The sequence below is a fragment of the Nicotiana tomentosiformis genome, chromosome 3 (genome assembly GCF_000390325.3).
Source record: "Nicotiana tomentosiformis chromosome 3, ASM39032v3, whole genome shotgun sequence".
Classification (NCBI taxonomy): Eukaryota; Viridiplantae; Streptophyta; class Magnoliopsida; order Solanales; family Solanaceae; genus Nicotiana; species Nicotiana tomentosiformis.
Window position 1 is genome coordinate 35,169,545 of NC_090814.1, and position 22,557 is coordinate 35,192,101.

Consider the following 22,557-nt stretch of genomic DNA (forward strand, 5'->3'; position numbering starts at 1 on the left):
CAAGAAACAGGCCTGTGAGAATATTTCCTAATTTGTTGCATCGAGAACATCAAGTTTCAGTCTAAAGTCAATGGGGGAAGCAAGTCAAGAAACAAGACAAGACTCCAGATGGAATTTAGATAGGAATTTTGTAACTTTTAGATTTCAAGAGTATACAATCTTCTTTTTATTTTGATGTAATAGTAGGAACCGCGGACCGGGACTTCGACGGAACCTCACTCAACTCTCCATCGAAGCATACTCCATCACTCTACTTCCATTTAAACTACACGTGACATGATTCCCTTATAACCCGGGATATGTAGGCTGCATAAAACCAAGGCTCGGTCACATTTCTTATTTTCTCTTCTTTTCCTTTTTAAATTATAGTGAGGTCAAAAATCAGTCACCTTATTCATTTTCTTTGCCTGAAAACTCCTCATGTTTCCAAGCAAAGAGGGGCATGTTGTGAACAACTAATTTTGGACCACACCTAAATTCTATACTATTTTAGTGTAAATATTTCTTTAGGTCTAATCTTGATATTTTAAATTTTTATCTTACTCTTAATAGATTTTATTCGATTTAATAATAATAAAAAATATTATTACTAAAAAAAATATAATAATACTCACATTCTTAGAGTAAAAGCTTTTTTCTATTTTGTATTAAAGAGAAAAAGAAAATTTAAAAAAACAAAGATTTGATTTATTTTAATTAGAATTTTAATAAGTAAGCTATAGAATCTTTATTAGTATCATTTAAAGTACATGTAAATATTTAGTTTTCCTATATTGTAAGAAATGTTAGTTAATCTTCTTATTTAATATTTTAATTTATCTTCTAAAAAATTAATTCAAAAATCTGATTTTTAATTAGATAACAATCCCAATCACATAAATCCCCATTTTTAGCCTAACTTCCCACCTTTTATGTCCATCTTCCTCACGTCCTCTCTACCACAGTTTCATCCCACACTCCCACTCCCTCACATCTCCATCTGCACACACACACACTATATAACCACGATCCCATTATAGTTAGGGGATAACTCACTTACACATTTTACTTGCATATATATATATAGAGAGAGAGAGAGACACAGTTAGGCACTCAAAGGGGGGATTATCTTTTGAAAAAGGAGAAAATTACAACGGACGAAGGCGACAAAAAATTGAGAGAAAACATAAAGGAAAAAAGTATGACTTTCTTCGGATGAAGCTCTAGTTCAAAAAGAAATACATCACCTCTATTTTCCTTTTATCAAAAGAAACAGAAATTCTATCTTTGTGTTCCGAGTTCGAAAGATTGCGGGTTTGCTCGAGTTTATCGCCGTTGAGGTTCGTGTTTTGGTCGTGGTTCGCTTCTATTGATCTAATTCAGTCGCCAGAAGTTGTTGTATTCCAGATTCTCTCTATATATACTAAAATATCCTTAAGGTCCGTTCTTTCCCACTTTCATTTTGCTAATAATACTTGACGATGATGAATGAGATAATTATTTTGAACATCTCTTGTTCCTCCTTGAATGATTTGTTGTGAAGTTTCCTTTTGATTTGATATATTTCACTAAATTATTTCAAAGAATATCTAAGCTATTTAGATGTATGTATTTCTATGCATAATATACGAGGGAATCGGATGATTCAATAGAATAGACTAGCGGAGATAATAATAATATGTAAAAATTTCCTAAGTTACTTTCTGGGTTTTCTCATATGAATCAATATACTGGGAGTGGTAGTCTTCATTTAGTCATACTTTAGAATTATTTAAAGATCTTAATTTTGCAATTCTTATCTCATTTGTTAGGTTCGTTAGTTTTGTTTTTAGCAGTTTAAGTCTTAGACATTATCAAATTCGTGATCAAGTGCAGTACATCATGTCTATCAACTTTGTGTTTGGTTGAGGTAGTTATACTTTGTTAGGTTGTTCTTTACTATATATTTCAACTCATCTTAGTCTTAAATGAATAATCTCATTGTATAGATATGTTCTCATTAAGTAAGTTCGGCTTCGTTAATTTTGTTCAAGATGAAAATGATAATATTTTAAAGCTTGTTTATGAGGTGCTAAATCCCTACGGCCTAAGTCGAGATTTGAGTAAACAATTTTAAGAGGAACGACCATTTGGTAAACCTATATAAAAGTTGGGTGAATTGAGTTCGACACACTGTCCAGTTTAGTGTAGCGCAAAGTCAAGACGAATATTTTTAAAATTTTGTTATTTATGTGTATTTAGATCCACTTGTTTCATTAGACGGTAGCCTTTGAAGACAATTTAAGGAAATAAAAGTCACAAAAAAAAGAAGTCCACTTCTATCTCACTTTATTATATCTCATTTTGTGTTATTGATCTACCTGTTATTAGCCATTTTCTATGTATCTAGGTATTTGTTATCGTATCTCATTTTTGTGTGTGTGATGGAACCTTACTCGTTATTAAGAGACCTATTATCTTTATTGATAAATAGATATGAAAAATTATTTGGATATGACTGAGATGAGAGTTGGGAATAAGAACATTTTTATTGCTCTTGCTATATTGTCTCCATTCTCTTTTAATCTGCCAAATTCGCTAGGAACAAGTTAGTCACAATTTTATTTTTATTTTATAACTTAGTGGTATAATCGACCTTGTAAATAATTTAGCAAAAAGATTTCATATTCCTTCCATAACCATATATCCATAAATCATGGCCTCAAAATAATCTCAAACTTAGGAAAGAAAAAAAATCATGAATACGCTAGAAAAGTTTTAGACGCACTTTAAATATTAGCCCATGTGTTCATACCCGACCCTTGGATTGATATGCTTAAATAATAAAAGGATCATGTGCGCATTCCGCGTCTCGATACCTTTAAATTTAAAATAATTATTTTATAACCACGTGTACATTCTGTACCTTGGTTTAACATTTAATTTCAAAGAAGTACCTTGTGTGCGTACCGCATCTTGGTGAACACAATTAATAAAATATAATAATTAATTAAGTGATAATAGGCAAACCATAACCAGTGCAATAAAAGAATAGCCAAAAAATAATTTAAGCCGGACATAAGTCAATAAAAGCGACCGTGCTAGAACCACGGGACTCGAGGGGTGCCTCACACCTTTCCCTCGGTCAACAGAATTCCTTAGTCAGTCTTCTATTTTCGTAGACCATAATAAGGAGTCAAATCTTCCGTTTGATGAGGGATTCAAATAAAAGGTGACTTGGAACACCAAAACTCAATTCCAAGTGGCGACTCCAAATAATAAATAATCCCTTTTCAAATCGTCACTTTAATTGGAAAAACTCTTCTAACCCAACCTCATAATAGGGTTGCGTGAGAAAAAAGAGGTGTGACACTAGTATACTAAACAACCATAAACCTGCTAACTGAAAGATTGTATAACTAGTAACTGAGATAAGCTGATAACCATAAAACATGATATCTGTTTTAGTACTTTCTAATAAGGTTATGCTCTAATCTGTACTACTATCAATTGTGTTCCACTTTCAACATCCTCTAAAATCTCATTTGTTACCAATTTTTATTCCATAATTATACCCCAATGGGCAATCATCCTCTCTAGGACCTTGGGTTTTTCCTGCCCGTCGCTTGGGTATTCGATACATTTGGAATTAGATAAGAAGAGAAGATTACCTATTGCTCTAAGCTTCATGGCACGATCTAGAGTATAAAAAATGAGACAATCCTGAATGTCTTAGTAGTTAAATGTTTATATGCATGACCGACACACACATATAAACGAAACTCCACTAAACACGGCTTCATAGACTCCCTAGGACACTTGAACCTAGTGTTTTTATACCAAGCTTTGTCACGCCCCGAACCTGGGCCTCGACGTAACACGACACCCTGCCTAACTACATGTGACCGAGCAAATCAACTAGCTAGCTGAATCAATATGTGATATCATAACACACTGAATGCAGAATATAAACTAACACATGATGATATACTAAAAGTATGAAGGATATAAATCAAAGGGTGAAAACACTAATATAAGTCTGAAATATATTTGAAGCCAACAATGTTTAACATGAAAAGCCTGTTACTCTGTCTAACTGTTGCTCTAGTCTATGAAGCCTCTAATGAAGTACTGAAAACACTAACTATCTAAAAATACTGAAAGACTCTAAAGTAATGATAATGCCCCGAAGGAATTGGGGCTCACCAAATAGCTTCTACGCGAATCCTAGCGCTCTGAATCGTCAACTTGTAAATCATTACCTGCACCATGAGATGCAGGTCCCGGGTGAAAGGGATGTCAGTACATTTGACTGGTATGTAAAGCAACTAAAATAAAGAACTGTAAATGCTGAAACTTAAACAGAACTGATAACTAATAACTGAACTGATAATTGATAACTGAATGATAATTGATAACTGATAACTGATAACTGAAATAATAACAGATAACTGAAATGATAACTGATAACTGAACTGAACAAAGAAAGTAAAGATATGAATACTCCCTCTTCTAAATGATGAACCACCTGTTTGTCTGAATAAGTAAACTGCGGCCTCAGGCCCAATATATATATATATATATATATATATATATGCGCTTAAACTACGGCCTTGGGCCCATGTATATGTATACATAACTGTAGCCTCAAGCCCAAAAATGCATAAAGCATAAAATGCAGCATCAAGACTAAAGATGCATAAAGCATAAACTACGGTCTCATGCCCAAATACAGGTGGTCAACATTCAGGGATTTAAAATTAGGAACTAAGAATCATACTGCAATGCATGATACTAAAATACTGAACCATACTGAGTTATATGATACTGGAATGCTGAATAGAACTAGAATCGGACATGTATTCATGAACTGATTATGAGAACTTATGCTCCAACTGTTTATGACATGCTGAGTTATCAAGACTAAGACTCATGGGCATCAAACACAAGTGTATATTGATTACGCTCTGAGCTCACAACGTTCACAATGAAAGTCATGAACGAATTATGAAGTTAGAGAATAGAGGTTCTACAACTATTCAAGGAACCAAACTTAACTATCTTTCTAAGGCAATTAGTTATGTTGTGGAAGGAACGTAGTGTAGGGAGAATCAATAACATTCCCAAACATAGAGAGTTAGCCTCACATACCTTAACTTCCTGCTCTAGAGTGTAATACAACGTTTGCCAACTCTTTCAACTTTAATCTATAACAATACAAGTCAAAAGGATTCCATATTAGCAATAATGCTCATGTTTTGGTTACACATTTTATCAAACATTTGGTGGGCATAAAGCTTCATAACCCTTATTAATGGTATTTTTACACTCAATAACCCATCCTCTTGCTCCTAGATAATTCTAAAATCTCAAATTACTATAAATATCATTCTTCATAGCCCATAAGAAAAATGACACCTTTAATCAATATTCAACAATCAACAACCCAAACCTATAACTGTTCATGATTTTCTATTAAACCCATAAACTCATATTTCATGAACTTAGAGTCTATAATCATAAATCCAATGCTATAATCAACTAGAGGGTGAAGATATTACATTTTTGACGTTCAATCCTCTTGAATTCGAGTTCTAGGATTTCTTTTCTCACCAATGATACCTCAATCGAATATCAAATGATTTGAGGGGCTTACCCATGTTAACAAGGTGTTGAAGAATTAAAATTAGCTTAGAATCATCATTAGAACTTAACTTGGATGATAGAGGGACCTTGGAGGGAGTTAGGTTCTTAAGAGCTTCCCTTTCTAGAGCATATGTTCGTGTTTTGGGGTGTGGGGGACGACATAGGGCTTTTAAAACGACCACCCAGGTGCTCTCCCATGCAGCTGAAGGCCCAAATTCTCACTTGAACGTGAACCAAGGGAAGTAACACTACCATAAGTGCGCTGCCGCGCACGAGAACAGTTGGGCGCGCACCTAAGTGTGCAGGCTGCGCATTGTCTAGTAAAACGCGCATAACATTTTACACAGAGATCCATTTGGGCTCCACAATATATCATTGTAAAGGTATTTCAAAGGGATATGACTTTTATGTTTTATGTTTCCCAAATTCTGAAAATATATTCCCGGAATATTGATAGAATACAGACCTTCCATAAACTTCGTCTATTTTATCGAATCTTATGAACATCACTCTCCGTCTTGATACCAAAACAACTATTTTCACCCATACACATCCCGATAGCATTCCACATGGATAAAATATCAAATTAATACTCATTTCACACATGCACTACTCCTAGTCCGAATTATGGAGTGTTACAAGCTAACTTCTCCGACACTGAAATCCGCATAACTCCCTCATATGAGGTCCAAATTCGATGATTCTTTTTTTTATGGCTCCGTAATTACGATACGGATCTAATGCTTCAATAAAAACTGAATTTAGAGATTATTTTATTTATGTCGTATCATTTATGCTTAAAGAAATGTCGTCAAAACATAAAAAACGAGCACCATACAATCCAAACCTATCTGAACTCACCTGAGCTCCTCGGGACCCGTCTGAAAATACCAAAAAGTTCCAAAATATAATACGGACCTGATCGAGTCCTCACATCCCATAACAACATCAAAACCACGAATAGCACCTCAAATCAAACTTAATAAACTTTTGAACTTTTAACTTCCAAAACTTGTGCCGAACCATATAAAATCAACTCGGAATGACCTCAAATTTTGCACACAAGTTCCAAATGATATTACAAACCTATTCCAACTCCCAGAACCACAATCCGAACCCGATAACATCAAATTCAACTCTTGGTCAAACCTATGAACTTTCTAAACCTTCAAATTATCATTTTTTGCCAATCAGCGCCAAAACCTTCTAGAAACATCCAAATGCAACTCCAAGCATACGCTCCAGTCCAAAATCACCATCCGGACCTAAAGATACCACCAAAACTTTGATTCGGGGTCAAATACAACTAAGTAAAACTTGGTCAACTCTTCCAACTTAAAGCTTCCTATTTAGGAATCATTCTTCCAAATCAATTCTGAATAACTCGAAGACCAAAATCAATGATACACGCAAGTCATAATATACCATATGAAGCTATTCATGATCTCGAACCACCGAACTGAATGTGGATGCTCAAAATGACCAGTCAGGTCATTACATTCTCCCTTACTTAAACATACGTTCATCCTCGAACTTGCTAAGGGTCGTTCCAAAACCATAAAATCACTAACATCCCGTACACATACACGTAGGTGATCCCACATTACCCCAATCCATATAAGCCTGACAACACAACCTAGCTGAAGATCCTTACTTCATCCTTAGCCCATAAACCCTAGAATTAAATCTCCAACATTTGGAATTCATTATAAGATCAGATACTCGCATCTATATACTGTGCAGTCTGAAAAAGTTGTATCAAGCCATAATCATAACCCAAGATATAATCGCATGATATACTGCATAACCCAGATTATCATAGCAATAACTTCCGACCACAATAACTACTCAATAACAAACTCAGTACCAATATCAAACCTTATATCAAACAAAACCTTGTTATAAACCTTTGTACACCGCCAATGATGAAAGAAACACGCAAAAACTCATAACCACATATCAATTTAGCAAGTCGTGGAGCTTTCTTGCTCGATAAGAATCATTTCCAAATTCTAAGCTGACTAGAAACATTATTCTTCCAAACATACCTTAATCAAATTCGATAGCACTCATTCCAGTTCCATAACCTCATCTCATCCTGTACAAGGTGTTCAACCGACATGCCATGCCAATATCATCTATAGCCACATATCGTGCAATTCGTGCATCAAACTGGCAATAACTTAAATGTACCCAAAATGGAAAGAGAATCAAATGAGAGGACCATTCCGCAAGCTCAACAGATACCACCACAAGCACACTACTATGAACCCATCACACAAAGGCGAACCAAACCATACAAGATAAACACAAAGGATCATATCCCAACATAACTCGGTCACGACACGCGACCCAATTCAAGCACCGGTCCATATGAAATACCTAAAACTATGATGCTCATAAACAAAAATGACATGCATATTAATGATAGTTACGCTATGTGCATGATCATAACCATGGAGAAACTGATAGCACAATATACCACAAACAGGAAAACCATAACCAAGGCGCAGTCAACAGTCTCCCAACCCATGGTAGCATAGCAGAGCAACACCCAAAACATATCAGTCACGAATAAGACCAACTCTAACCGATGACACACCCTTCAATAATAGTTGTGCTGAGTAAGCAAATCCAACCCGATGTAGAATGCATATCCTTAATGGGCCTACCAGTGGACTCTAATTCAATTCCTATCTTCCCAAAATAGATAGATAACCTCTAAAAGGTCCATAATAACCCATATCCAATACATACACTCAGCCATCAGCCTCTTAACATACCTTCACTGTCCGCAACCAAGGAACAACCTGCCTCTAAGAACCCTTCTGGTTTTCAAATCCCTAGAATACACGAATCTCTAAGTATGATCCCAACTTCACCACTCATAAGGCGAACACGTACCTCATACACAATCATCTCGCGAGAAATACGTCCATAATTCTTTCGTGCTAAACAACCAAATTCTGAACATCAGTCGTCGATCAACTAGGCGATTATCGAAATACCAGTCAAGTATTCGCAAGTCAAAACACAATGCGTCTTTCTGAAATACATGCTCTCCTCAGGTGATTTTAAAATAGGGCCAGCATTCTTCTAAACATCTTAAGTCGTCCATGTTGTGTAGAACCCCTTCAATATTGAACCAAAAACTTGCACATGCAAATCTCAATCCCACACGTCACACCTCATCCATCATGCCATTGTATGAAAACATGAAACCTCAATTATCAACCCCGAAGCACAAACAGGATACACATTCCGTCAGCCAAAAACCTTTCGCTTGACTCCCATCTAATGGAAAATCACAACACGCAACATAACCCTCATACCTGACAAAAACATTCATCCCAAGCCATGGTCAAAGTTATCGAGAACTCTTTAAAACCCATTTGCAAATAACCAAGCCATCAGAACTAAATCCCCCTAACTCAAACAAGTCACGCAGGTCGCCAAACCCAAGAGTATTACCACAAAGCAGCGGTAAATCCCCACCACATCATAAGAACCAAAAGAACCGATCATATCCACTACCATACTGATCCACCCTACCACCAAGTTGTCCTATTTCTCTGAGTTCCTTTCGAATTGCCTTTGAGTTAACACTTCTCCTTTCCAGTACACTATGATCCTTATCCAAAGCTCACCACAAGAGATCCTAGCATGAAACCACATCGTCTTAAAGCCCATAAGCCATTGTATTCCCTTTTAAGCACCCAAAAGTACCACAACCAAAATGCCCACTCTAAAGAGACCTCCAACAAATCTAAAGTTATTTCTTTAACCTTTATGATACTGAAATATAGAATCCATAATGATATAGAAATATCGCGAGTCCCGATACCATCCGTCGCAAATCTCAAATCTTAGCCTTTTACTAATCCGAAATTCCTCAAATACCACATATGAATCGCGAACCCATTAAAAACTTCTTGAGAGTCATCTACCCTATTCTAATCCCAAATGCACCACCCAAACAAGCCGAATGACCTGTGCTCCATTAGCACACCAACACCCAAAGAAGTACTCCAGATCTCTAAGCAACCGAGTGAATCCATGCTCCATACACGCTACCTCCACTATAAATAAGAACCTGAATCGTTGCAAGATTTCCAGTATCCCCATAAAGTATTGCACATCATGCATCCAGCAATTCCCTTTCTCAAGTCATTCTCAAAGCTAACCTCTTCAGGTCTTAACCGATTCTCAAATATGCCTCAGACTGAAACCAATATAACACATAACCATGAAATCTGATCATCGATAGCTGACTCCCCCACTTGGCTCAAAGCCATAGAATACAACATCTAATAATCCACAATACCCTTACTTCATTACTGCCATAATCCCGCATTATAATTCAACTAAATTTTCTATAAGCTCATGTCGCTCTAATCATAAAAATGCCTCAAATCATTTGCTAAACTCACATTCATCTTCGTGACAGTCAAACCAACTTTCTCAGACGATCCAAACGCAAATTGCAACACATATAACCCACTGGTAGCAAGAAACTCTCCACAAAATATCATAAGAATCACACATTCGTAGACTACCCCTACTCCCTACCATGGTCATGACCACTATGAAATCGCTAAATCTTCCCGAGTCTATACTCGCCAACAAGACATAAGAATTCATCCCACAAATGAACAACATGAAAGATACCTCAACACACTCATAACTCAAGACTGTACAACATATCAAGATAGAAATCAAGCCACAAAAAACTCTTCTCGTCACACCCAAGCCATCTAAACACATCCCGATGTCATACCATACTCATCATATAGCCATCCAACCACTCACCGAGCCATAAATCCCACTCCTAGGAACATTACTGAACATATAATCCCAGAAGCACATACATACATACATACATACATACATAACTGAAACTACCAAGCCCAAGTTGCGGTCTAAACCTGGCCTCAAGTCCTTCTAACTGGCCCATAAACACAACATCGAGAACACATCTCGCACCTCATCCAGGACACCATAAGTCATTGATGCACAACTGATACTGAATGCTCAAGATCACGTACGAGTGAGTGGAAGGAATTCAAAGAGATATGCTTCAAGCTGAATCAATGTCGCACGATAAAGAAAGAAAGATGGAAAATTTTCCTACGTGCCTTATAGCCTCTCGAAGATAGGTATGGATGTCATCATACCGATCCGCAAGACTCTACTAGAAACTTGCTCATGACTCATAGAACCTATGAACCTAGCGCTCTTATACCAACTTATCACGACCCAAAATTCACTAGCTGTGATGGCACCTAACCCAACCTACTAGGTAAGCCAACTTACATTCAACATAATTCAAATGGGAATAATAAGGGAACAATAAATGCAATAATAGAAAATCTATTCAATAACCCAAGGACTGGTAGTACAAGATATGAACAGCCAAGACTTTAGATTTACAAAGCTGATATGAACATGATTATAACATATGTTTGAAATATACAAAAGCAGAACTGAAATCTAAAACTACCAAGGACAAGTGGTAGCTATATCCAGAAAGCATGTACATCTTCAATGCCAGCTCCACATCTTCAATGCCATCTCCCACCATAAGCACCAGCACTAGCTCCAAGATATGCACACAAGGTGAAGAAGTGTAGTATGAGTATAACCGATCCCATGTACTCAATAAGCAAAAAACCTAACCTTAGGTTAAAAGCAATGACGAGCTCAGAAGATGGCCAGAGTCCAACACCAATAGCCAATAATAGTTCATAACAATATAGTGGATATAGTAAATGTATATAACTTAAGAGATATAATGCTAAACTATTTCACAGTTACAGGAATGTCATGACCCAAAACTAACCCTGTCGTGATGGCGCCTATCGTGGTACTAGGCAAGCCGACACATTATCAAAATAAATCGATATTTTCATTTCAAAGATAATTTCAAAACTATCTAATATAAAACCTTCATAAAGGAGTTCAAATTAAAATAAAAGTGCGGAAAAAAAAGCCCGACATCGGGGTGTCACTAGTCATGAGCATCTACTACAATTTGTCTGACAATATCGAGACTAACATAGTCTGGAAAATAACTAAATACAACTAAAGGAAGATAAGAGGGAGAAGAGCAGGGCTGCGATCGCCAGGCAGCTACCTTACTATCTTCGAGAAATCTGCGTTAGAAATAATCAACAGCCTCTACCGTGTCTAGAAATGCCTGGATCTGCACACAAGGTGCAGGGAGTAACGTGAGTACGCCAACTCAGTTAGTAACAACAGTAAATAAATACTGGAAAGTAGTGACGAGCATCAATGCAAGTAAAGTTCATATCACAAAAACTCAGTAAAATACGGCGTGCTTTTAAAACCAGAGTTTGAATCAAATCAGCTCGTTTAAATCCAGTTCCAGTAAAATCATTTAAAGACATCTTTCAACAATTTTCAAACAAAGGCTCAATGCAAAGGTGAGAAAAAATGATGAAATCATAATCAGCCCCTCGGGCAAACATCACTCATATACAGCCCCTCGGGAAAACATCACTCATATACAGCCCTCGGGCAAACATCACTCATATACAGCCCCTCGGGCAAACCTCACCATCACTCATGCCTCCCAGTCACTCAGCACTCGGCACTCGGCACTCGCACTCAGTAGGTACATGCGCTCACTGGGGATGTGTACATACTCCGAAGGGGCTCCTTCATCCCAAGCGCTATATCAAGCCAATTATGACATAAATCAATGAGGCCCTCGGCCTATATCAAACATGCTGCGGCGTGCAGCCCGCTCCCAAAAATAAACATGTTGCGGCGTGCAGCCTGATCTCATAAATATCCTTACAATCAGGCTCTCGGCCTCACTCAGTCATAAACCTCTCCTTCCTCTTGGGCTCTTAGAAACACAAAGTATTCAGCCCAAACAACATTTATATGATGCATCAAAACAGAGTAATAGAGTCTGAGTTATGCAGTAAATAAGTATAAATATGACTGAGTATAGATTTTCAATCGAAAACAATGAGAGGATAGCAAGAAAAAACCTCTAAGGGTCCAAACAACACTAGCATAAGGCCTAAGCATGGCATCCGGCCTGATTTACAGAAATTCATTCTAAAACACATAAGAATCATATAGTTTCAACAAAATATTCAACTTTACAGTTGATACGGGACGGACCAAGTCACAATCCCCAACGGTGCACGCCCACACGCCCGTCACCTAGCATGTGCGCCACCTCCAAATCGTATAATGATACAAAACTCCGGGGTTTCATACCCTTAGGACCAGATTTACAATAGTTACTTACCTCAAACCGATCAAATCTCTACTCTGCGATGCTCTTGCCCCTCGACTCGGCCTCCAAATACTCCGAATCTATTCACAACCAGTACAATACCATCAACATATGCTAATGGAATGAATTTCACAAGAAAAACTATCAAATTAGACCCCAAACTCGAAATCGGCTCAAACCCGGCCCTCGGGCCCACGTCTCAAAATCTGACAAAAATTAAAAACCTTGAAAGCCCATTCACTCACGAGTCCATACATACAAAATTTATCACAATCCGACATCATTTGGTCCCTCAAATCCCCAAATCAAACTCTCCAAAATCCCAAGCCCTAACCCCTCATTTTCACCCCTAATTTCCACTAATTAATTGATAAAACAACGAGAAAACACCATAGATAGGAGTATTAGAGCTCAAGCAACTTACCCCACTGAGAACCCTTGAATCTACCTTCAAAATCACTCCAAACGCTCCAAAAACCGACTTGAAAATGGTGGAAATGAACCAAAATTCGCGAAATGTGCTATTTATACTTTCTGCCCAGGACTTTCGCACCTGCGGCCAAAAATCCGCACCTGCGGTCTCGCTTATGCGCAAAATAATCCGCACCTGTGGAATGTCACTTAAGTCCCTCATCCGCACCTGCGCCCCAGGTTCCTCTCCTGTGGGCGCCCACCTGCGCACATCCTTCCGCTTCTGCGAACTAGCCATTCTCCCTTCTTTCGCATCTATGCCCCAGGTCTCGCACCTGCGGGCTCGCAGATGCGACTGCCTTCCCGCACCTATGGACCAGCCTACCTCAGCACTATCTGCACCTGCGAACTCCCACGTGCACCTACGGCCTCGCACCTGGGGCTCCCCATCCGCAGGTGCGGAAAACACCAGCAGCCTCAAACACCAGCAGATCAGCTATCTCCCAACACCAACAATTGATCCATTAACCACCCGAAACACACCCGAGACCCTCGGGACCTCAAACAATCATACCAACAAGTCATATATCAACATACAAACTTAGTCGAACCTTCGGAACACTCAAAAATAACATCAAAACACCAAATTACCCTCGGATTCAAGCCTAAGAACTTCTAAACTTCCAAATTCCGCAAACGACGCCGAAATCTACCAAACCATGTTTGAATGACCTCAAATTTTACACACACGTCACAAATGACACTACAAACCTACTCCAACTTCCTAAATTCCATTCCGACCCCGATATCAAATTTTTCACTGTCGACCAAAATCGCCAAATTTCCAACTTTCGTCAATTCAAGCCTAATTCTACCACGGACCTCCAAATCACATTTTGGACATGCTCCTAAGTCCAAAATCACCTAACGGAGCTAACCGAACCATAAAAATCCAAATCCAAGATCGTTTACTCATAAGTCAACATTCGATTGACTTTTCCAACTTAAGCTTCTAAATAGGAGACTAAGTGTCTCATTCCACTCTGAAACTACTCCGGACCCGAAGTAACCAACACGATACGATAAAATACAGCTGAAGAACACAAAAGGAAGTAGAAATAGGGGAAACTGGGCTATAACTTACAAAATGACTGGCCGAGTCGTTACAAGGAAAGTAGACAAGCTTTCCAAATATAACAGTCCAAGTCCAAATCTTACCACTAAAATCAATTAAACATGAGTTTATCAAAAGAACTGTGTTTTCCCAGTTTACAACATCGGATAAGGCTTTTCGTTTACCATATAGCATGAGAAAAATACATCTATATGCCTACATGTCAAATATACATGGGAAGCTAATGATTTCATAGTGATATCATCAAATACACTCACTCTCAACACACTCAAGGTGCCTGGCATCAAACTCCACTTCATCACACACAAAATCACTCAGTACTATACGGGTGCCTCGCTAAAAAGCCCCTCACCAAAGTACGTGTATATATATCACAATGCCTGTGCTCACTACTAGTATATTAGACTCTGAAGGGGCAGATCCTGCCCAAGCTATAACCAAAAGCCAATATGTCCTATGCGGCATGCAATCCGATCTAAATAATAATAAAGCCCATAAGGCATATTGCGACATGCAACCCGATCCAAATAATATTAAAGCCAATAAGGCCTATTGAGGATGCAACCCGATCCAAATAATAATAATCCAATAAGGCTTGTTGCTGCATGCAACCCGATCCAAATAATAATAAACAATAAGGCATGTTGTGGTGTGCAACCCGATCCAAATATCACTCTTAACACAGCTTTAAGGCCTACCTCAGTCATCAACCTCTTAGGTCTCAAGGCTCACAATCTCATATAACTCAGGCCAAACAATGCCATATATGGAAAACAACAACAACATGTGTTGTAAAAATGAATAATAAATAGAGACTGAGATATGATATGCAAATAAAGAATCATGGCTAAGTATATTACTACTATTAAGTCAGATAGCTCAAAACAATAGAAATAGCCTCGTTAAGTCTCAACCAGATAAGCACATAGCCTAAACATGATTTCTAACATTAATCAAACAAGTAAGGAAAACATGGGTATAATGAGGTATGATCACAAAACAAGTCTGGTAATAGTCTAAAAGTCAACTCGGAACATGATTACTCTGGTGCACACCCACACACCTGTCACCTAGTGTGATGACCCCGATAGGTCATCTAGAGTTTTAACCCTTAATTCTGCATATCAAAACCTCAAATAGCTCTATTTTAGCCTTTCTTAATTTGCATGAAAAGCCTGTGTCTTTTTTCGGAAGGCTCTTAAAATTGATTAAAATGCGAAATCGTACCTTAAAACTCATTTGAGTTGACTTCGGTCAATGTTTTGAGCAAACGGATCCGGATTAGTATTTTAACAGTCCCGCGGGGTCTGTATCATGATTTGGGACTTGGGAGTATGCCCGAAATGGAATTCAAAAGTCCCTAGCTTGATTTATCGAAATTTGTTGAAAATTAGAGGTTTAAAGGTTTAAAGAAATTCCAAGTTTGACCTAGTTTGACTTTGTTGCTACCGGGTGCGTATTCTTGTTACGGAACTTGGTATAAGTTCATTACTGTAGTTATGACTTATTTGCAAAATTTGGTGCAAAACGGAGTTAATTTGACGTGATTCAGACATCCGGTTGTTAAAATGAAAGTTCTTAAGTTTCTTTAAAAACTTCTTTGTTTTGGTGTCTAATTAGTAGTTTTAGGTGTTATTTTGGTATTTTGATCGTGCGAGCAAGTTTGTATGATATTTTTGGACTTGTGTGCATGTTTGATTTGAAGCCCCGAGGGCTCGGGTGAGTTTCGGATAGGCTTCGGAGTGGTTTGGACTTAAGAAAAATAGCTGGTGAAAATCCGGTTCTAGTGCAGCCTCTGATCTCGCAATTGCGAGGTCAATGTTCGCATTTGCGAACTTTCAAATATCTGTCAGGTTCGCATTTGTGAACCACTTTCTCGCATTCGTGAAGAATGGCTGGGTCAGTAAGGGATCGTATTTGCGATCAAAAGGTCGCATTTGTGGAGGGCCAAAGTTTGCATTTGCGAACAAATCATCGCAAATGCGATAATAGCAGAGATAGAGCTTCTTCGTAGTTGCGATGTATGTCTCGCATTTGCGGGGTTCGCAATTGCGAGATCTGTGCCTGGTCAAAAGCTGAGATTGACGGGATTTTAGCTCATTCTTTCAAATTCTCAACCCTAAACACCTTAGAGGCAATTTTTCCAAGAGATTTTCTTCCTAATTTCTTAGGTAAGAAACTTCAATCTACTTTCTTTCCTTTACCCTATACATTTCATAAGTTTTAATCATTAAATCTAGGACTTTCATGGTAGAAATTGGGGATTGTTGTAGAATTAGGAATTTTTCTAAAATTTGAATTTAGACCTTGAATAGAGTCAGATCTCGAAACTAATTACATAACCGGGCTCGGGGGTGAACAGGAATTTAGACCTTGATTCTGATTATATGGTGGGATTGGGTTGCGCGCCACAACATATATTTACTTATTATTGTTGATATTATTATGGTCGAATAAGGGAGAATTGCGTTGCACGGTGGGATCGGGTTGCGCGCCCCAACAATTTATGCGATTTACATTCCTTGGTGTATTGTGTTGCCTTTGGTACTTTCATACGAGATTCTATGGATTTGTATTTCTAGAATTTATTGGTTTTTCTTTGGAGATTTAGTTACTTTTATGTGTTAACTGCCTCAATTCATTTCCATATTTTTCTTTTTGTCATTATTTTATACTTCCTCCAGGTTGTATTGAAAGTGACCTGCCTTAGCCTCCTCACTACTTCATCGAGGTTAGGCTCGGTACTTACAGAGTACATGGGGTCAGTTGTACTCATATTGCATTATGCACTTCTTGTGCAGATTTTTGAGTCGGTCCTAGCGGCGGTCCATAGATTACTCGGGTCAGCTATTGAGTGGAGACTTGAGGTACAGCTTCTCGGCATCTGTAGCCCCTAGAGTCCCCTTCTTCTTTATCTTAGATGTGTACTTTCCCTCAGATAACTTTACTTTTACTTCAGACCTTTACTTGTACTATTCTAGTATCTCGTGCACTAGTGACACCAGATTCAGGATTGTATTAGATATTTCAGTTGTTATGGTTTTCTGCACTTTACCTCAAATTTATTTTAGTTATTTTGGCTTAGTTTTTATTATTTGATCTGAACTGTGAAAAAATGGATAAACTATTCGAACGTTGGCTTGTGTAGCAAGTGAAATATTAGGCGCCATCACGGTCCCGAGGGTGGGAGAGAGGGTATTGCTCCGGGTTTTACCCATTAAGGGTGTGATGAGGTTCGGAAAGAAGGGAAAGTTGAGCCCTAGGTATGTCAGACCCGTTGAGATTCTTGAGAGTGGGTGAGGTGTCCTACAAGCTCACATTGCCACCCAGCTTATCAACAGTCCATCTGGTGTTCCATGTGTCCATGCTCCGGAAGTATCATGGTGATCTGTTCCATGTGTTAGATTTTAGCTTAGTCCAATTGGATAAGGAATTGACTTATGAGGAGGAGTTGGTGGCTATTCTAGACCGGGAGTTAAGGTCTAAGAGTTATCCTTCAGTAGAGAGGTCAGTCGATTGAGGCAGCCACTTGGGAGTCCGAATCGGACATGCGGAGTAGATATCTACACCTTTTCAGCAGTCTAGGTACTTTTCTATGTCCGTTCGAGGACGAACGTTTGTTTTAAAGGTGAAGAATGTGATGACCCGATAGGTCATCTAGAGTTTTAACCCTTAATTTTGTGTTTCGAAACCCCACATAGCTCTGTTTAGCCTTCCTCAATTTGTGTGCATCGTTCGTGTCTTTTCCTGGAAGGGTTTTATGTGAAATATTGATTAAAATGTGAAATCGTACCTTAAAACTCATTTGAGTTGACTTCGGTCAACGTTATGAGCCAACAGACCCGGATCAATATTTCGGTTCCGGTGGGTCTTTATCGTGATTTGGGACTTGGGCGTATGTTCGGAATTGAATTCGGAAGTCCCTGCTTGATTTATCGTAATTTGTTGAAAATTAGAGGTTTAAAGGTTTAAAGAAATTCCAAGTTTAACAGTAGTTTGACTTTGTTGCTACCGAGTCCGAATTCTGGTTCCGAACTTGGTATAGGTTTACTACTGTATTTATGACCTGTCTGCAAAATTTGGTGCAAAATGGAGTTGATTTTACGTGATTCATACGTTCGGTTGTTAAAATGAAAGTTCTTAAGTTTCTTCAAAAAATTCATTCGTTTTGGTGTTTGATTCGTAGTTCTAGGTGTTATTTTGGTATTTTGATCGCGCGCGAGTTCGTATGATGTTTTTGAACTTCTGTACATATTTGGTTTGGAGCCCCGAGGACTCGGGTGAGTTTCGGATAGGCTTCGGAGTGGTTTGGACTTGAGAAAAATAGCTTGTGAAAATCTGGTTCTGGTGCTGCCTCTGATCTCGCAATTACGAGGTCAATGTTCGCATTTGCGAACCACTTCCTCGCATTTGAGAGAATGGTTGGGTCAGTAAGGGATTGCATTTACGATAAAAAGGTCTCATTTGCGGAGGGCCAAAGTTCGCATTTGCGAACAAATCATCACAAATGGATTGATAGAATAGATGGAGCTTCTTCGCATTTACGAAGTATGCCTCGCATTTGTGTGGTTCGCAATTGTGAACCCTATGTCGCAATTGCAACATCTGCGCCTGGTCAAAAGCTGAGCTAGACAGGATTTTAGCTCATTCTTTCAAATTCTCAACCCTAAACACCTTAGAGGCAATTTTCCCAAGAGCTTTTCTTCCTAATTTCTTAGGTAAGCAACTTCAATCTACTTTCTTTCATTTACCCAATACATTTCATAAGTTTTCATCATTAATTCTAGGATTTTCATGATAGAAATTGAGAATTTATGTAGAATTAGGGATTTTTGTAAAATTAGAATTTAGACCTCGAATTGAGGTCAGATTTCGAAACGAATTACATAATCTGGCTCGGGGGTGAATTGGTAATCGGGTTTTTGTACGAATTTTGGATTTTTGACCAAGCGTGCCCGGGGGTTGACTTTTGTTGACTTTTTTCAATAATGATATAAATTGAATCTCTTTCATTCATGGGTAGTTTCTAAAGCTTATTTTGAATCGTTTGATCAATAATTTGTTAGATTTGGTTGGTTTGGAGACTTGTTCGAAAGGCAAGGTAGGGGTTGAACTTTGAGTTGATTGCAGAGTGAGGTAAGTGTTGGGTTTAACCTTGATTTGAGGGAATTAGGAACCCTTGAGTTATGTGTTATGTAAAATTCATGTGTTGCAGCGTATATGTGAGGTGACGAGTGTATATACACCGCTAAAATACTTGTTTCCTTGCTTTTTCATATTTCTTTAATTATTTTATTCTATTCCTTAACTGTTACATGCTTTAAATGCCTCTCATGCCTTTATTTGCTACTTGTCATTTATTATTCGCGTGTTAAAAATCTTAGATTCTCTCATGCTTCCATGATTTAATGCTACTTGCCTTATATGACTTACTTGTACCCTTTAGTTGATCTTTATTTTACTTGTCTTACTGTTTAGTATTAATCATAGTGAATTCTTAATTTGAGACGAGATTTCCTTCTTGGCTCTGCTTCATATCCATTAATCGTAGAGAATTCTTGTGATTCAAATTCTTAAATTGATTGCACTTATTTATTTATTTATACTATACGGTGGGATAGGGTTGCACGCCGCAACAAGTGAAATAAGGGTGGATTGATATGGCGGATTAAGGGTGAATTTATATTGATACGGTGGGATCAGGTTGCGCGTCGCAAAAGGTGAAATAAGGGTGGATTGATATGGTGAAATAAGGGTGAATTATATGGTGAGATCGGGTTGCGCGCCGCAACATATATTTACTTATTATTGTTGATATTTTTATGGTGGAATAAGGGAGAATTGTGTTACACGGTGGGATCGGGTTGTGCGTGGCAATAGTTTATGTGATTTACATTCCTTGTTGTATTGTGTAGGCTTTGGTACTTTCATACGAGATTCTAAGGATTTGTATTTCTAGCACTTACTGGTTTTTCTTCAGAGATTAAGTTACTTTCATGTGTTAACTGCTTCAATTCATTTCCGAATTTTTCTTTACTGTCATTATTTTATACTGTGTCCAGGTTGTATAGTAAGTGACCTGCCTTAGCCCCATCACTACTTCGTCGAGGTTAGGCTCGACACTTACAGAGTACATGGGGCCGATTGTACTTATACTGCACTCTGCACTTCTTGTGCTGATTTTGGAGTCGGTCCCAGTGGCAGTCCATAGATTGCTTGGGTCGGCTATTGAGTGTAGACTTGAGGTACAGCTGCTCGGCGATCGTAGCCCCTAGAGTCTCCTTCTTCTTTATCTGAGTTATGTACTTTCCCTCAGACAGCTTTACTTTTACTTCAGGCCTTTATTTGTTCTATTCTAGTAGCTCGTGCACTTGTGACACCAGATTCGGGGTTGTATTAGATATTTCAGTTGTTATGGTTTTTTGCACTTTACCTCAGATTTATTTCAGTTATTTCGGCTTATTTATTATTATTTGATTTGAACTACAAAAAAATGGATAACTATTCTAATGTTGGCTTGCCTAGCAAGTGAAATGTTAGGCACCATCACGGTCCCGAGGGTGGGATTTTCGGGTCGTGACACCTAGCATGTGCGTCACCCCAATACATCTTATATGACATAGTTTCCAGAGTTAAAAACCCTCAAATTCAAGTTTAGATATGTTACTTAGCTCGAACAAGCCAAATCAAATACCAAGCAAGCCACATAATACTTTAAAAATGCCATCCAGCGTGAATCAACCTCTGAACGCCTCGAAATTAGCCAAAATCAACTCCAGAACATCAAATAATGCCTTAGGAAACAAACCCCAAGCGATAAAGGTAGAATCTTTAATCAAAAACCCAAAGTCAACCAAAAGGTCAACCCGGGACTGGACTTCGAAACCGGACAAAACTTACAAATTCCTACAACCCATTAAAATACAAGTCCAACCATACTACTTTCATCCAATTCCGACTCCGAATCAATGTTCAAAATCCAATTATTCTTTTTAAAAAATATTTTGATAAAAACTCACAATTCTTCGATCAAAACATGGATTAATTCACAAATGAACTATTTTAATCATGTTAAAATACAATAATTGAGGTTATACACCGACCCTCATAAAAAGACGAGAAGAACACCGCAAAAGTCACCTCAATCGGAGCTCTAGAACTCAAGATATGCTCAAAATACCAAATGAATGCAGTCTAATTTTTTTTTTTACACAGGGATTTCCACTTTTGCACCCGAAAATTCGCACCTCCGGTTTTCCAACTGTCATTTTCGCTTTAGCGGACTACTTTTTGCACTTGTGAGGTCGCAGATGTCGATCCCACTTCGCTTCTGCGAAGTAACAACAACAACTAACTTCTCCGACACTAAAATGAGCATAACTCCTTCATATGAGTTCTAAATTTGACGATTCTTTTTGCTATGACTTCGTAATTATGATACGGATATAATGCTTCAATCAAAATAGAATTTGGAGCTCATTTGCTTAATATGGTATTATTTATGCTTGAAGAAACAACGTCGAAACATAAAAAACGAGCGCAACACAATCCAAACTTATTTGAAACTCACCTGAGCCCCTCGGGACCCGTCCGAACATACCAATAAGTCTCAAAACATAATACGGACCTGCTTGAGGCCTCGAATCCCATATAGTAATATTAAAATCACGAATCGCGCCTCAAATCAAACTTAAATAATTTTTGAACTTTCAACTTCCAAAACTCCCGAACCATATCAAATCAACTCAAAATAACCTCAAATTGCACACAAGTTTCAAATGAAATAACGAACCTATTCTAACTCCACGAATTACAATCTGAACCCGATAATATCGAAATTAACTCCCGGTCAAACCTATTAACTTTTTAAATTTTCAAATTGCCAACTCTCGCCAATTACCGCCAAAACCTTCTACAAACATCCAAATGTAACTTGAGCATACGCCCAAGTCTAATATTACCATCCGGACCTAACGGTACCGTCAAAACTTCGATCTGAGGTCAAATGCATGAAAGTCAAACTTGATTAACTCTTCCAACTTAAAGCTTCCTATTCAGGTATCATTCTTCCAAATCAATTTCGAATAACTTAAAGACCAAATTGACGATACACGCAAGCCATACCATACCATAT

The 22,557-nt window shown here is 38.1% G+C and overlaps 1 long non-coding RNA gene across 1 annotated transcript; it reads left to right on the top strand.

Annotated features, from left to right (window-relative positions):
- Positions 1-943: 943 nt before the first annotated feature.
- LOC138907007 (uncharacterized) lies at positions 944-20,860 on the top strand. The gene is made up of 3 exons (XR_011414676.1): positions 944-1,418; positions 17,225-17,290; positions 20,486-20,860. It is a non-coding gene; the product is annotated as an uncharacterized lncRNA (long non-coding RNA).
- The last annotated feature ends 1,697 nt before the right edge of the window (positions 20,861-22,557 follow it).